Genomic DNA, 14,473 nt, shown 5'->3' with positions numbered 1-14,473 from the left:
TTAACCTCTGTTTGCCTCAGATTCCTTATCTGTAAAATGAAGAAAATAATAGTATCTGCCTCTCTGCATGTTTGTGAGGATCAAATGAAATGTTTATTTTTTGTTCTTAAAGAGGAATATGACATCAGGAGATGTGGTGCCATGACAAGCACATGAACTGGATTTGAGGTGAGGGTGGACTGTGCTAAGTCACCAGCCTCACTTTCTCTTTCTGAGCCATTTGGGTCCAGTGGTCAGATATGGATCAGGACCACTAGAGACGGCCCTGGTTGCAAAGTAATTAGAGTCAAGTGACTTGCCCAAGGTCACAGAGCCAGAAAGGATCAAGTTCCTGAAGTCAAATTCAAACTCCTATCCTCTTGTCTCCAAGATCAGTGCTCTATCCACTGTGCCTCCTAGGTAAGATAATGATTAAAAAAGCACTATATAAATGTTAAATATTGTGGATTATCTCATTTGATCCTCACAATAACCTTGAAAGTAGCTAGTAATCTCCTTATTTTAGCAATAATTCACATTTCTTCTTTCAGGTGACAAATCACTTACTCTGAACATCTCATCTGGTCCTGAAGAACATGAAGCCTATTAGACCCAGGTAAATAATCAATCCTCATTTTTCCCTATTTCTTTTAAATAATGACAAGAGGAAAGAGGTTTTATTGATGAAACAAGATGCAGATTTGTTATAAGGGCTATGTTCTTCTTTTTCTCTTTTAAATAGGATACAATTTTGGAAAAGAGGCAGAGAAAGCAAACACTGAATAAAAAGAAAAAAACCAAAAAAAGAAAACTGTCATTTTTTTTTCAATTATTCAGTGATTTTTGAAGCCTGGGTCAGAACTATGTGACTTTGAGAGTTTGGCCCAGGACACCAAGGTGTTGTGTTCTATCCCCTTATGTACAATTGCAATAGCCTCAAGGTCACCCCTGAACTCAGGATAGCAAGCTTATAAATACAAGCCTTTGGTCACAAAGGAGACCTGACTGGAATAGGGAAGGACATAGAAGAGGAAATGAATGACACAAATCTCTCATTACTCCTAGAGGAAAAAAAAACTCTAAGAAAACGATATCTAATTGAATTCAATATTTTGTAACTATATAGGAGCACAACGTATTGGATTCAATTGAATATCATTTTCTTACAGTTTTTTTAAGATTTAAGAAAATGAAGACACAGACCTTATGCTCTAGAAGTTTACATTTCAAGATAGGGGATAAGACATGTAATCATATGCCTATAAGCCATGGCAAAATGTGCAGTCTAAACAGCTTGTAAGGAATTTGAAAAGGGAGAGATCTCTTTTGGCTATGTGGTAGAGTAGATAAGGGAGCATAGGTAGAGATTCAGCTTGAAGGAAGGTAGGTAGCCCGCTTTGGACATGGAAAGAGTTGAGCAAAGGTAATGGAAAGAATGAGATGGAAAGATAGTGATGAGTTAAATGGAACTGATTTCCATGGTACATTCAGGAGGAACACCATGAAGCAAAGCTAGAAAGGTAGGTTTTGGTATACTTTAGAAATCTTCAAATGTCAGGATAGGTAGTTTAATCTTTATTTGATAGGCAATTAGATGTCGCCAAAAGCTTTCAAGTAGATTAGAAAAATTAAACTGGCAGCTGTGACAAATGTCATCTTCTACAAAACCCAGGAGGGTGTGGTCTTATCTTGAAACAGTGGAGGACAAGTTTATCCTAAACCTGGAAATCTCTAAAAAGAAAAGGGAAACAAAAGGAATTTGATTTAGGTATTCTCATTTTTCTCTTCATTATTTCATGCTAATATTCATTACTTGGGACCCCACAATGCTATTTCTCACTGAGTTAGAGCAATATGACTCCTAGATTTCTCCTGATGATTTAAGGTCTCATTTCCTTAATTCTCCCTAGAACTCAATAGGGAGCTAGGTGGTACAATGGATAGTGTTCAGAAAGAACTGAGCTCAAATCTCATCTCAGATATTTATCTAGCTCTATATTACTGGACAAGTCACTTTACCTCTGTGCCTCAATTTCTTCATCTATAAGATAGAAGTAAAAAAAAAACTATTTGTGATGATCAAATGAGATAATACATAAACAGTTCCTTGTAAACCTTAAAACATTATATAGGGGTGGCTAGGTGGTGCAGTGGATAAAGCACCAGCCCTGGAGTCAGGAGTACCTGGGTTCAAATCCGGTCTCAGACATTTAATAATTACCTAGCCGTGTGGCCTTGGGCAAGCTACTGAACACCGTTTGCCTTGCAAAAACAAAAAACAAACAAAAAATTATATAAATGCTCGCTGTTGTTATTTCTTTCTGTTATCCTATCTCTACCCAGTTCTCTTCTTGACTAGAATCTTACAATAGCTGCCCAACTGGTATTTCTGATTTCAGTTTTCTATCCTTTCTAAGACTCCACTATGTTCACACTGTAATTATCCCTTCTATACCATATGAGTTAGGGGCGCAGTGCCTCCCAAATCCAAATTTGCATATAAAGTTTTAGCTCTCCCTTTGTACCAGAGATGAAAGTTGAATTATTATTATCGTTATGGTCTTATTAATGGTATTTTGTTGACATTATACAATATCACACACACACACATACATATATATATATATATATATATATATATATATAATTTGGGGGCGAGTTGGTTGGTTGGTTTTGGAGGCAATTAGGGCTAAGTGACTTATTCAGGTTTCACACAGCTAGTAAGTGTGAAATCAGATGGTAACTCAGTTTCTTCTGACTCTAGGGTTCTATCCATTGTACCATTATGTGTTGACATAAATGTGTTACTAACATACATCACAATACATATATTTTATGCATTTCTGTGTTTATAAATGTTTTCCTGTCTTCCACAGCTTCCACAAAACTCCCCCCAAATTCTCATTTAATGTCTTAAGTCAACCTGTGATATATCAAAACTGCAATGGGGGAAGTTGTGATGTGTACTTCCAATAAATCCTTTATTTGATACAATCTATTATGCCAACCTTTATAGATTTTGACCCTATGAGGTGATACCCACCTCATTTCTGTGTTTCATGAGAGATAGCAGTGTGTATGAGAAAGTTCTCCACTTGAGGTCAAGAGTACTGCCTCAACACCTCCAAGATGTTTGACTATGGGTAATTCATTTAACCTTGCTAAGTCTTAGGTTCTTCACCTATAAAATGGGGATAAAAATCCCTGTAGTATCTATCTTATAGGATTGTTATGAGAATAAATAAGATCATGTATGTAAAAGTCTCTTAATCTTTCTGTACTCAAGGCTACTCTGTAAGACTACAAATTGCAGAGAAAGTATTGACCTATATTAGAAGAGGGAACTTCTTCACCTGCTATGTCCCTGGGCCAGAGAAATCCCAATTCTAAACCCTTTTCTATATTATCCTAAAAGCTGCAAGGCAATCTCTGTAAGACTGCCTTTTTGTTTATTAACAATATTGAGTAAGGACATTCCACCAAAAACTCTAGGTTAACATCAATCCCTTTATCCATACTCTTTGAATCTGGTCCTTCATTCAATTTTGAACCACCTGGTCTCCATCTCCATCCATCTTTTGTATAGAATATTATGATAACTCTGTCAGTTGTGGTGCTGAGATCTCTAGGTGTTATTTCTGCAGCATTTCCCTGATCTATCTGCCTGGTAACCATGTCATTTCTATTAAATGCCTTCCTGTTAGATAGGGCTCATCATTCCAGCCTGTCAAGACCTTTTTGGATCTTGACTCCATCCCTAGTGAATTAACTCTCCCTTCCAGCATCATGTCATCCACAGATTTGTATTTTCATCCAAGTCTCTGATTTTTAAAGTGCCATTGATAAAAATTCTCCTTTTGGCAGTCTGACTTCTAAAAGAAACACATTATACCCCGAAAGGAGATATGTTATACCTTTCATGTAAAAGCCAGGAGGAAAAATATGCCAGTAACCTCTTGCCAGTTGAAGGGGTCACTTCTAGCCCTAGGTAATCTGAAATGTAAAGGGACCTGTGAGCTGGGGTGACAGCTAGGAGAGTTCTAAGGGGAGTCAGAGACTCAGAGAGGAAGCCTGCTGCCCTTTCAAAAACATGCAAATATCAGCTGGCATAGTTTTAAGAAGGAGAAAATGGAACCTACAAAAACAAAAGGTCTTTCTAGGGTAGCTGAGGCACCTCTCCTAACAAAATGCAAGTAGAAGATTCTCATTGGTATTCATGGCTAATGAGTGGAAAATCAGCTAGGGAGCTCCCTTCTATGGTAAAGTTTCCCAATAGTTCCTCTTCCTCCACAAAAAAAGTTTTCATTTAGACTTTTCCCCCTTTCTACGAAAGTGATTTTTTTCAAGTTCAAGTCAGATCATGCCACCACCATCCCCCCCCCCCCCCCGAGTAAACTTCAAAGTTTAGGATCAAATATAAACTTGGTCCCTTCCTATCTTTCTAGGTTTTCTTTATTATTGCCCTCCACTCTGACACTTGATACTTGTAGGACCTCAAGGAATCACTTCATCTTTAACCTCCTTAATTTCATCATCTGTAAAAAGAAGGAATAGATCTAGAACAGTGGTGTCAAACTCAAATAGAAATGAGGGTCACTAAATCCTACATAAGGATCTCTGCGAGTGCATATTACTTAGAAACCCACATATTAATGTTATCTGTTTTATTGTCATTGTTGGAGAAGATAATGGTTAGCATTTCCAAGAAAATTCCAATGGGGTCATGAAGAGTCACATATGACTGAAATGCCTAAAACTAACTAAAGGAATAATTAAAATAACTCAAATATTCTATTGTGTTTTATTTATATTATTAAATATTTCTCAATTGCATTTGAATCTAGTTCCATTTACACTCAGGAGAATTACAGTCACCAGAAAAGTTTTTGACACCTCTAGTCATGTTTACTTTAGTGACATTTTCTTTTCCAGCTGTAAATCCTTGAGCCCAACATCCAAATATTCCATGGTGCAACTATACTGACCTATTTGCTATCTTCCATAAAGAGCTCCATCCCCAGTAGTCACAGCTTGCAATGGTTAGAATCTCCCAGATCCAGAATATATTTCCTCCTTTAGAATCCATGGTTTTCTTCAAGGCTCAACTCTAGAGTCACTTTTGTGCATATGATAACTTTCTTCATTCCTTTTGCAAATGTCTTTTCTCCCCACAATACCTCAAATTGATTTTTGCTAAGATAAATAAAATATATTACACACACATTCATTTCCATTCTCTCTCTCACACACACACACACTTTCTCTCCTCTCCCTCCACTTGAATCTCTACTATGCTTGAGGACAGGTATTGTTACATTGCTGCACCCATGATGCCCAGGAAATAGTAGATGCCTTTTGACTGATAGGAAGAATAAAAAGGGAATTGATTAGTGGAATGATCTTTTCTATGTTACCAAATCACCCTCCAATGTGCTAGCCAAAAGTGTGGCTGCCAATTTTGTCCCTCTTTTGTTTTTTCTTCCTTGGAGTAAGAGATCATAGGGAAGTTCCAAAGACATCATGATCCTAGGGGTTAAGACCTGGTTTCTGGGTCTAGAGATTATATCAATTTAGTTTCTTTGATCAAATTCCTTAAACTTTCACAATCTTTGTTTCTTTACTTTCCAAATAATCATGAGCAGGGGCAGCATGTGGTTACAGTGAATAGTGCACCAGCTCTGGAGTCAGGAGGACCTGAGTTCAAATCCCACCTCAGACACAATAATTGCCTAGTTGTGTGACCTTGAGCAAGTCACTCAAACCCCAATGACTTAAATAAACAATTTTTAATATATTCATGAGCATTTCCATCCTTTCTCAAAGGGATATTGTAAGGACTACAAAAACAATTCAAACAAGTTTGAAAATTCAAATCCAAGTTCAAAGCTTCATGGTAATCACATTGTTTGCTGGGATACTACTGCTAGAGGGTTAAATTAACTGTCTTCCCTCCCCAGCCCACTCCCATCTTCACTCCTAGTGCATACACCAACCAGGACTTCTTTAAGCAAAGAAACTGTATGAAACACATTGGGATAGTGCCAGCTAACTATACCCCCAGGTGGATTGACTTGGGAACCAGTCAGGGACCCTTTAAACAAATCTAATATAAAAAGTGACTTAAAGACTTTGGCATGAAGATCCTGAAACCACAGGGAACCTCCTTGCTGACTACTTTAAATGTCCCTGCCCATAAATTTTACTTTTTCTTTTGTGATCTGCTTTTTAACTGCCTTGGAAACTGCTTTTACCTCTGGGCATTTGTATATTTTTTTTTATTAAAAGGATTGAATATTTGAATCTGAATGATCCCATTTCACCAGATATTGAGCCATTTAATAAACAGGTCTGTTCTATTCATCTAGAAGCAATATGTTATAATGAGCTGAGTATAGGTCATTGAGTCATAAACACCTAGTTTCTAATTCCACCTTCACCATTCTCTAACTATATAATGTGAGGCAACCCATTTACCCTCCATTTGCCTCAGTTTCCTCATCTATCAAATGAGAGAAGTATATGATGAAAACTAATGTTACTTCTTGCTCTAAATCTATGATATCAATTATCCCTCACTCTTTTGGCATAACTTGCTTTGCTTCCTCTTCTGGTCCTACATAGTAGATGAACTGATCAATCAACAAGCGTTAATTAAGCACCTACTATTTGTCAGACCCAAAAGAGAGAAGCAAAGACATGATGGAGGATGAACACAAAAGCATGCCATGGTCCATTGGGAATATTAGGGGGAGTGCTAAATCTCAGACTGAGTGTTAAGGTTCCAAAGAAAGATAAAAATAAAAGGGTTATTCTTGTGGTTGTAATAGTTGTCTGTTGTTTTGCCTATGTTGAGATAAAGATGAGGACAAGAGAAAGGATAAAACCACAGATTGTGGGGATGTATGAAAAGTTTAGAGGCACTCACCTCTAGTTGCACTTGTTTTCTCGGCAAAAAGAATAATCTTTGGACAATGAAAAAGAAAACAAAAGAGGCTGTTAAAGTAATAGATGTAGATCTGGAAGATACCTCAAAATCCCTCCAGTCCAAGCCCTTCATTTTACAGAAGGAAAAAATGAGGCCAGGGAAATGAAATGACCCCCAACCCATTCAAAGTTACATGGAGAGAAAGGTCACAAGATGGATAGATTGAAATGTTTTGACTCCAGGAAACAAAACTTAATCCACTGTACCATGAAATTCAAGATAAAAAAAGAAAAGAGGCAAAAACTGATGAGTTCAGCTCCTTGAGTCCAGAAAAACTGCAAACCAGTAAGTATATTGCCTGAAATATATAGCAGGTTTGATTATGGAGCCACTGTCAGTGTTCTGGGAAACATTATGAAGAATGGTAGTCTATAAACTATATGACACTGCATTTGACTTAAATTCCTAACAAAATTCTAGGAGATTATTATGAAAGGCATGGCTGATAAATAAATAGATAAGAGAACATGTGACTTTATCAAGGACAGATCATGACAGATTTCATAGCAGAGGCATGAATTCATATATCTAGGACTTTTATTGACATGCAAGTAGAGAATGAGCCAATAATGTGATATGGGAGTCCACAAAACTAATGCAATCTTAGATAGTATTAAGAGAGGTGAAATGTCAAGAGCTGGGGCAATAATAGTCTTCTAACCTTCTATCCTAGGAATCTATTATCTATCCCATTTCTAGGCTACGGTGTTCAGTTGTGGGAATTATGTTTTAGGAAGGACATTATTATTGATAGGGTGACTGCTGCTTGAGCCAAAGCAAGGTAAACAAAATATTGAAAAGTCTAGAGATCACACCAAATGAGGACTGGCTTGAAGAAACTGGGGATGTTTAGCTTAGAAAAGATAAGACTTGGGTGGTAGAAGGATTCATAACAATTATTTTCAAGTCTATATAAAGGACTTTCGTGAAGGGAAAACATTTAGTCTTATTCTTATTGATTCTAAGGTTCAGAACTAGAAGCAGTAACTAAAGAAACAATTCTGAATCAATAAAAGGAAAAATTTCCTAAGAATCAGAACTATGAAACATCCAAAGAAATTTGTTGGAGTTTCCTCACTAGAGATTTTTGAATCAAGAAATAAGCTACCTTTCATTGGAAATGTTTTGTGCCCAGGAATGAGTTAGTCTAGGAGGTTTTAAAAGTCCTTTCTATGCTAAACTTTGGAAGCTTAAAAAAAATTCTTTCAGATGTTTTTCATTACTCCACTTTCCAATTTGGGGACAAGTGATAATAATATTTCTTTATTTTCCTGTTTGGAAAAATGTTCATATAACAATAAACAAAAGCTGGACTAGAAATATATAATCCTGAGAGAGTAAGGCAAGTAAGTGTTAGAGCTGAAGGGATAATATTAGGGATTAATACAATGCTTCAGTGTAATCCTTTAAAAAATTAAAATTAAGTTTTATGTTAAAATATTCCAGTATGATTTTTTCTGGGGTCTTTAAGCTATAAATAATTTTGATTGCTATGGTAATGTGAGAAATATGAATGGATAATATCTATTCCCTGTAACCAGCATTTTAGGAAAGTGTCATAGTTAAAAATAGATGGCTGGGAAAGAGAACTTCTGGGTTCTATTCCCAACTCTGCAGCTGAACTCTTTAAGTGATCTGGAGCAATTAGCATCAATGTGATGAAGCTTTCTCATACACCATTTGAGCGAATAGATGAAAGGACCTTAGATAGGAAGAGTGAGGATTTTTTTGAGATCCTTTTGGTCTGTACACATTTTAAATACTCAGTGATAAATACATAGGTATCCCCTTTTGATATAAAAGTACTTTTATCCCAAAGGACTTCGCTAATAGCAATGCTTAGAAATCATAAAGACACGCATTTAGGCTTGATATTAAGGAAAACTTCCCAAGGATGAGAGGTAGATAAAAGTGCAATGGCCCCCTTGGGAATGTAATGGGTTCTGCTATTTTGGAAATCTTCAATCAAAGATTGAATGACCTCTTGTCAGCTGTGCTATAGAGAGGATTCTCTCAGGTATAGGTTGGATTAGAGGGTCCTCTGAAATTCTATGATTCTATGATCTTTTCCTTTTTTCAGACATTCCCACCTTAGTCATAGAATATTCTTCCGTTTTCCATCAGCTGTTTTGGCTTATCATTCCTTATTTCTCATATGACCTTCCCTCACATAAAATAATGCTCTGTATTTCCATGATGATTTGAGGCTTGTAAAGTATTTTTCTTACAACTAATCTGATACTGGTATCATTAAAGTTGCACTCTTTCTTCCACTCTGCCAACAATCTAATACTAATAAATGTATATGTTCTCCCTCCCATTAGACTTTAATTTCCTTGAGGTCAGGGAGTATTTGTATGGTTTTTTTAAAGATCCTTAAAATTTAGCATATACTAATACTTGTTAGCATTTGAGGCTGGATTTAAACTCTATATAATTGATTCCTTTTATAATCCCTATATAGGAACCTAGGGTGCATATGCCTTAAAATTTTTTTTAATGGTTCTATAATTGATTCCTTCAATTATATAGAGCTAGAACCATTAAAAAATTTTAAGGCACATGCACCCCAAGTTAAGGAACCCTGATTCTAATCTAATCTAATTCTAATCTAAAGGGTCCTTAAACTTCATCAGACTCTTAAATAGGTACATTTTACACACACAAAATTAAAATCTTGGACTTGATGACCTCTAAAGTTTTTTTTCCCACCTTTACATCTAGGGTTCTAGGGTTCTTTACTCCTGTGAATTCTTTCAGAACTGTTTAATGTTCTTAAAATGATAGAATTGTAAACTAAGGAGGAACCCAAGGAGAGAAAACCAAAACACCTAGAAAAGTGCATGTGCCTAATGTGTCTTTTTATCCTTTGTTAGACTGAAATCTTGTTGGAGGCAGGGATCTTTCTCAGTCTTCTGTATAGCCCCTCCCCCTGGAAGTCTAACACAAAGCTTAGCACAAACTAGAAGTTCAGAATGTGTCTGCAGTGATTATCACAAACAAGGCAGAGGAAATAAAAGCATCATCCTAAGTAGATGCATTTAATTAACACATGTACATGTTGAGAAAAAAAAGGAAATAGATGAAAAATTCTCATGTTCACATTAGTGAGATCATAGTTCTCCTGAAGTGTTGAAAAATAATCATTGAAAACCTAAAACAGTCTAGAAGGAAAGAGAGATCATCAATTTACTGGGCTTGCTTTAGATTCACAGTTTGACCTTACATCTACTTTTGGATGAAAGTATGGTTGATTTTGGATACCATTCCTTGTTTTACTAAGTCTTTTCAAACCTTGATTTGCCAGTTCAGTCAATTATTAAACATTTATTCAATGCAGCTAAGTGGCTCAGTGGATAGAGTACCCGATTTGGGGTCAGTTCAAATCTGCCTTTAGACACTTACTATCTGGGTGACCCTGGGCAACTCACTTCCCCAATTTGCCTCAGTTTCCCCCTCTGTAAAGTGAGCTGGAGAAGGAAAATGGAAAACCACTCCTATATCTTTGCCAAGAAAACCCCCAAAGGGCTTACAGAATTGAAAACAACTCTAGAGACTAGGCTGTGTTTACCTTGTTTTATATTCACCAGAACCACTAGGGTATATAGGGTATATAGCTCACCCAAGTGCAGCCCCCTTGTTTTACAACTCATTGAAAATCCAAAGGAAATCAAAAGATAGTCCCTTCCCTCAAGAAACTTACAGTCTAATTAAAGAGACAACATGCAAACTACTGTGTTCAAACAAAATTTAGATAAGACAAATTGGAGATTATCTTAAAGGGAAGGCCCACAATAAAGAAAGTGAAGCTCAGAGATATGAAGGGAATAATGGAACATTAAAGCATTTATTGACCTCCTACATTATGTAGGTGCAGAAAGTGATTGAAAAGGATAAACCGCAGTCTCTTCTCTTCACTGTCTCATTGGGGAGATAAAACTAACAGAGGTGAAACCAGAGTGATGATTTTAATGATACATTTCACAGCACATAATTAAATGATAAATGGTATAGCACAGGCTATAAGAAGTTCACAGGAGGGAGAAAGAGATGGGAACTGGAGTAGACCAAGGACAGTTTTATGGATGATGTTGGATATAAATTACCACCTGGGGGACAAGTATTGGGACAGTTGGTGGTGCAGTTTGGGTAGCTGGTCAGTGGCACGATCTCAATGTTAGTCCAAACCACTCCTTTCAAAGGGAGAGAATCACTGTGGATGAGGATCAGGAAAAACGACATGGGTACCTTTGACAGAACAGCAATCTCCACTAAAACAAAGATTTTTTTTTTGATCAAGCTTAGGGAACTCCCAGTCTGTAGAAACTCCCTCCATAACTGAAGAGTGATCCCTAAGGTATGTGTTCAAAGGTTGGCTGATATGTCTGGCGTCCCACAGTTGGGACATGTTGGAAGCCAGACCCAAACCATGATCTTCATGACTCCCATCCATATTTCCATGAGTTATCAAGCTAAGCTAACAGGCATCTACCAAGGGCTTTTTACTTGCAAAGCACTGTGTTAATCATTGAGGGAAAAAATACCTTTAGAAAGACAGTCCCTAACCTCAGACACTTGAGAAAAAGACAGAGACAGAGAAACAGAAGGGGGGGGGGGGGAGAGAGAGAGAGAGAAGGGTTGTTTGCATACATTTGCTTGCTGTCTCCTCCATTTGATACTGAACTCGAGGGTAGCTACTGTCTTTTGCCTCTTTTTATATCCTCAGATTTAGAACAATGCACACTGAAGACATGTAAGAAAAGTATGATTGATTACTGGGGGGTGGGGGGGGGTTGGTGGCTGGAAAGGAGCAGAAAACTGAGGAAAGGAGTATGACAATTAATGTCTGTAGAGACTGGAGTAGACCTGGGAAAGGAATAAAAACATGAATGGTCTGGGTACTTTCCTTAAAATGCAGTGTCTGGGAAGAACCAACCATTCTGAGGATTGGCTTGAAGGAGCAGAGTACACTTCCAAAGTGAAAAGGCAAGGGTAACGTGAGAATCCAGACTAAAGGGACTGTGGAGATAGAGGGAACTTTCAGGATGAAGAGGCTGCTATAGTATGGTAGACAAGTCAGGAATAGGGTTAAAAAGAAAGGAAGAAAGGACTAGATTCTGCCATGTAATAACTGTGTGACTTTGGGAAAGTTATTTACTGGCTTTTGTACTCAATTTCCATGTCTGAAAAAATCAAGAGCTAAGATTAGGTCATATCTAAAATCCTTTCAAACTCTAAATTGCAAACTTTTAAGTGATATTAAAATGCCAGTTATTGTTGCTGCTATTGTTGGTAATTTATCATTAATAATTTTAAAATTAATTAATGCTTATAATAAAATAATAAATAACTCTCTGATGCTTTAGAAGATGGGATTTTAGTTATGACTTAAGGAAGGCAAGGAAGTCAGAAGGTAGAGTTGAGAAGGGAGAACATTCCAGGCACGGGGTGGGGATGGGTGGGTGGACAGCCTGAGAAGTATCCAGAGCCAAGAGATGGAGTATCTTGTCCGTCCTGTGTCACTGGATTGAAGGATACAGGGTGGAGAATAAAGCATAAAAAGAGTAGAAAGGTCATAGAGTTTAAAGAACTCTGAATCACAAAATTCTAATGTTGGAAGGAACATCAGTTCAACTCGAATCTTAACACCTCCCCTTCCCCCACCAGCACCCCCAACTAATGATATGAGAAGGGTCCCACTGCTTCCTGATATCTTTCTTACAATCTAGTGGGTGTATATAACACAAACACAGAATTCTGTAATATGAAAATGGAATATGATAAGTGAGGTAGAAACAAACATTTGTTCCCACAGCTGTCTAAAGACTTCTGCTGTCTTGGAAGCTGGAACAGCTGAGCCCCTACCTGAATGGCCAGCCCCCTGGACTTACAAGGCCATTTATGGTTCCTGAGAGGTCATCCTTACAGTCAATATTCTTTGGTATAGAGATAAAAGAGGACGAGCTAAACATGCAAGGGTTAGTTTGTTAGAACCCTGGATCTGGCCATTGTTTCTATCACCTTTGGCTATGTGGTTAAAGATCCTACTCACAGGAACTCTGAGAGAAGGAAAAAGCATTCCAAGAAGGAGAAACCTCAACAAGGGAAATAGAAATTAATTTGACACATATATGTATGGACTAGAATATACTTATGATCCCAGACAGGAGCCAGATTTTCCTTCTGCTTAAGGAAGTATCAGCCTATATATGAAAAGACAGCCTATGAAAAGACACCAAAGCCCATCAGCATGGTATAGAGGAAAGAGTGTTAGATTTGGGCTCAAAGACCTGGGTTTGACTCTGAGATATGCCCCCTTAGTATCTGTATAACAGACAAGTGACAACCTTTCTCTGCCTCAGTTTCATCATTTGTAAAATGAGGGTGTTGGACTAGATGACCCGTAAGGTCTCTTACTGCTCTAAGTGTACAATAGGAGAAAATAAGGTAGGTTGAGAAGAGTTTATGGATTATGGATAATCTTGAAAACTACATGAAGGAATTTCTATTTGACATTGGTAGGAAATAGGAAGCCACTGTAAATTTTCATGAGTAGAGGTGTAATATGATTTCAGAAGTATTTTAGGAAACCTCATCTAACAGCAATAGGATAATAATAATAGTTTAGAATTTAATAAAACTCTTTAGGATTTACTGAAAGAGATTAAGTGATTTACCCAGCTAAATAAATATCTAAGTCAAGTTTTGAACTCAGGTCTTCTTAACTTCAAGTCTAACACTCCATGTAATATATTATCCAGATGAATAAAGGAAAAACTTAAGTTACAAAAACATACTTGAAGATTACAGACCATAGGTTGGTAGATAGTCTCACTATACTCTCTCCTGTTCAGACTGCATCTGGGTTGTGTATAGCCTTGCACAACACCTTTTAGGAAGGAAATTGGCAAACTTCATTGCTTCAAATGGAAAATGGCCAGGAATGTGAGGGAATTCAAAGTTATTTCTTAAAAGCATCAGTTGAAGGACCTGACAATGATTAAGGTTGGAGAAGAGAAGTCTTTAGGGAGAGATCCTAGCTAACTTCAAATATTCTAAGGTTTTTTCTTCTGAAAAAGGGATTATATTTGTTTTGTTTGGCATTGGGAGACAAAACTAATACCAATGAATAGAAGTTGTGGGAAGAGAGATTGGGGATCTATTTAAAAAAGAATTCCCTAAAGAATTTGGGTTATGTAAAAGTATAATGGAGTTACTTCTATAGATTTTGTTTGTTGGTGGTGAAATCTTTCTCCCAGGAGGTCTTCAGGAATGAGTTCATGCCATAGAGATGGTTCCTGCTTAAAACTGGTCTGCAGTGGATACTCTCAAAAGTGTCTACCCACTCTGTGCAAACTAATGACTCTATGGTAAGGAGAAAGTTGCACTCATTCATAAGTAGCAGTAAAGTCAAGAAAGGGAAGACAGTTTGAATAAGAATGGGACAAGTTCCTTTTTGGATCTGTCTTACAGAACATTGCCTCATAGAGACAAATCGCATTTATAGAG

The 14,473-nt window shown here is 37.1% G+C and overlaps 1 long non-coding RNA gene across 2 annotated transcripts in view; it reads left to right on the top strand.

Annotated features, from left to right (window-relative positions):
* The window catches only part of LOC141510990 (uncharacterized), a 380,427-nt gene that overhangs the window by 190,724 nt on the left and 175,230 nt on the right, over positions 1 to 14,473 (top strand). For both annotated transcript variants that reach the window (XR_012475224.1, XR_012475223.1), the window contains exon 2: positions 531 to 595. This is a non-coding gene — a long non-coding RNA (uncharacterized LOC141510990). The remainder of the gene's footprint in view (positions 1 to 530; positions 596 to 14,473) is intronic.

This window comes from Macrotis lagotis, chromosome 2, assembly GCF_037893015.1.
Source record: "Macrotis lagotis isolate mMagLag1 chromosome 2, bilby.v1.9.chrom.fasta, whole genome shotgun sequence".
Classification (NCBI taxonomy): domain Eukaryota; kingdom Metazoa; phylum Chordata; class Mammalia; order Peramelemorphia; family Peramelidae; genus Macrotis; species Macrotis lagotis.
The sequence above is the reverse complement of the archived record's forward strand: the minus strand, read 5'-3'. Positions and strand labels throughout refer to the sequence as shown.